General features: G+C 35.9%; 1 pseudogene; it reads right to left on the bottom strand.

The window, feature by feature from the left end:
- Positions 1-216: 216 nt before the first annotated feature.
- LOC114617827 lies at positions 217-473 on the bottom strand (annotated as a pseudogene).
- Between the last annotated feature and the right edge of the window lie 2,686 nt (positions 474-3,159).

Below are 3,159 nucleotides of genomic sequence, written 5' to 3'. Positions count from 1 at the left end.
CATATTTTGGTCACCGTGACAGAAAACAAGTATACAAATAAGGACTCTCTCATTTTTTCAAGTTTCAGAGACTTTTTCATCATGGTAATAAACTCCAAATAATCAACATGATTTCATGCACTCAGAGAAGGAGTATTTCCTGCTTAAGTGGAAAACTGTACAAACAGTTTCTGAAATTCTTTCATTATAAGTAGGTTTTATGGTCAACATTGTAGTTTAGAAGTCTGGGTCTATTTTATTCAGTTTACTGTAGTCTACATTTACTGAGTAGAACTTATATTGTTCACTGTGACCATGCTTATTCCAAGGCTCTGGAACCAGCATGGTTCTCTTCCTGTCCCAGCTGACATCTGGACTGAACAGTGCTAAGCACATCACATACAGTGCTGCTCCTGTACCTCCTGCTCCAATAGTAGGAAGAAAGGAATCAAGCTGAGATTTTTCTTGGCTTGTTCCAGGATCTGGTGGAGCATATTTATAACACAGGCCTACCTACAGAGGAGACTGGGGAACAAATAAAGAACTCAAACTGACCAACTTCTGCAATGTGACTGAGCAGACATCCCAAGTCATTAGTCTTACTTTCTAAGGGATTCACTATTTTAATCAGAAGCACTTCATTGTCTATAAGTTGCAACTGAGTTTAAAAATAAAAGTAGAATATGACTTGTGTGAGTTAATTACATAGTCCTTGATAGCATATTCAGAATAAATTTTTGGTCAGTAGAAAGTGAAGAATGAAAGAGTTGAATTAAGACTAAAGCATCCAGTTGTGGGGCAGTGGGTTCTGCCACTGGTTGGGAAAAGTTGTAAGGTTGTAGAAAGGATCAAATCCTGATGAAACTCATAATTGGAAATCATAGGAGTATGAACTTGCTCTGGACCAGATTCATGCCCTGGAGCATGTGACCATGACACCCCATTAAGATGAAGATTACAACATGCCACATAGCATAGAGCCTAGAGTTTTCCATGCTCATGATTTATCTAAGGACCTCGAGTGTTTAGCTAATGAGCATCTCTTCCTGCAAAGTAGTTAATCTCTGGTTCACCCTGAGTAAGTTGTATGCATCCTTATCTGCCATGAATAAAACAGTTTGGATAAGCTACGACTGTCTCCTTCATCAATGACCTCTGTGAGAGAAGCCTAAGAGCAGAGCAGCACCTAAGTCTCCTGTAGAGGGCCTTCTTCCAATCCCTTTGTACTCCTGGCACTTACTTAGAGCAGCATCTGGGTATACAGGAAGATGGGAAGGAGTGGCCCTGAATTTCTCCTCCCTAAGCTGTGACATTCAGGCAGCCAAGCAGTGAGGCAAACACGCTTCCCACACTTGTGTTTGTATGTGTGCCTGTGAGTATCTAGACACTTATGAGAGACACATGTGCACTTGTAGATGTCATAGGATAGATTTCAGGAGTCAGTTATATCCTTCCACTTCATTAATTGAAGTGAGTTTCAGACATTTTCAGAAACTAAATTGTCTACTTGATAATGGCAATCTAGTATGCCCAGTCAGCTGCCTTTGGTACATACAACAGATTACCTATACATCCAATCTAAAACAAAATTGTGATCTTTCTTAAAACATCATAAAACATTTTAATAATTATTTTCTTTAACTCAATTGCACATGTCTCAAACTTTTCTTCTCAAACTCAAACTTGCACAGGTCTACAAAACCTTTGTAGACAAAAAGGTTTTGTTCAAATGTCAAAAGGTTAATCATGTCTTGCAGTTACATGAGTGCTAGTATTGACATCAGTAGATCTGGTTAATGATGGAAGGTTATGAGAAAAAAACTTAGTTATGCAAATATGAAAGCAGTGATCCATGGTACAATTACAGTAGTTAAATCTTTATATGTAGTTTTAAACTTATGGAATACCTAGATGAACATGAATTAAAAGCAAATTTCTGAACAAACAATTGGTGTACTATTCCATGGGGATAATTAGTCCTTAGGCTTTCAACAGCTTAGTTTTCTTTAGTTTTCCTAGGTTTGATGACTTATAAGGTTTCCCTCTTCAATGTTATCATGTCTATAGGAATCATCCTTGTTATATATAAAAAAAATGAATCAAGTTTCTGAAGTCACAGAGAATTAAGATGAATATGAAAAAGAAATTAGTGACTTCAATTTTTATATAACAACATTCTCATTTGGCATAAAAATCCTATCACATATGTAAAACTTTATACTCGGTGTTAACAAAATTTACAGGAATAGTTTTATGTTAATCTTGGTTGTCATCTTTGCTGACACTAGAATCAGCGTGACTCAGGGCACACCTCTAAATGATTTTCTTGATGAGATTATTCGAGGAGTAAAAATACACTCTTAATTCAGGTAGCAGCTTCTCATAGCAATGTGGATAAATGGACACAGAAAAATGAAACTTTAGTGTTCCTGTTTGGCTTCCCTTTTGCTAGGATAGTCAGATTTAGTGTTGTTATAGCATTTCTTCCCTGATACCAAAATCTACTACTTCAGTTTTCCAATGTAGTTTGAAGACCAGTAGCATTGCTAAGAACTGAACCTAGGACTTTATGTATGCTAGGCAAGAAGTCATCCAAGTGATCTACATTTCCAGACTAAAGCAATATTTTTTAAAGAAATTTATACTTATCATTCAAAGCAAAAATGGACATTACAAGAAAAGGTTACGTAGTGTTTTCAGAAGAAAAATTACTTCAAAATGTGATAAAATCATATTCAACTCTATAAAACCTAATCCTTAATATAGGCTGCCAGCTATCCAAAATGATTCCCAGAGAAAATGGCATCATGTTTCAAACACTGCCTGTTCAACACTGGCAAGGACCTCCTCAGGGTTTGAATTAATGTATACTGATGACATTCTGAATTTTATTGGTATTTTTGAGCATAGGAATGAACAACCTCATTTTATTATTTTAAATATCCTATGGCAATCAATTCTTTTGCGATACAATGTCTTCTATTTTACCATGCAATGTCAATATTTTATGGTTCAGTAGTAAAACTGAATTTCTGAAATATGTATCATTTTGTGACATTTTTGAGAACATGAGCTCATATTACTCTAAGAAAAAAATTCAAAATATGTGACAGAAGACTATCAGTTAACCAGCAACCTACAGCTTGGATGGCCAACATAAACATTCAGTGGCAGAGTTAC

The sequence above is a fragment of the Grammomys surdaster genome, unplaced genomic scaffold (genome assembly GCF_004785775.1).
Source record: "Grammomys surdaster isolate TR1022 unplaced genomic scaffold, NIH_TR_1.0 139, whole genome shotgun sequence".
Lineage (NCBI taxonomy): Eukaryota > Metazoa > Chordata > Mammalia > Rodentia > Muridae > Grammomys > Grammomys surdaster.
Note: the sequence above shows the minus strand (reverse complement) of the source record. Positions and strands in the feature narration are given on the sequence as shown.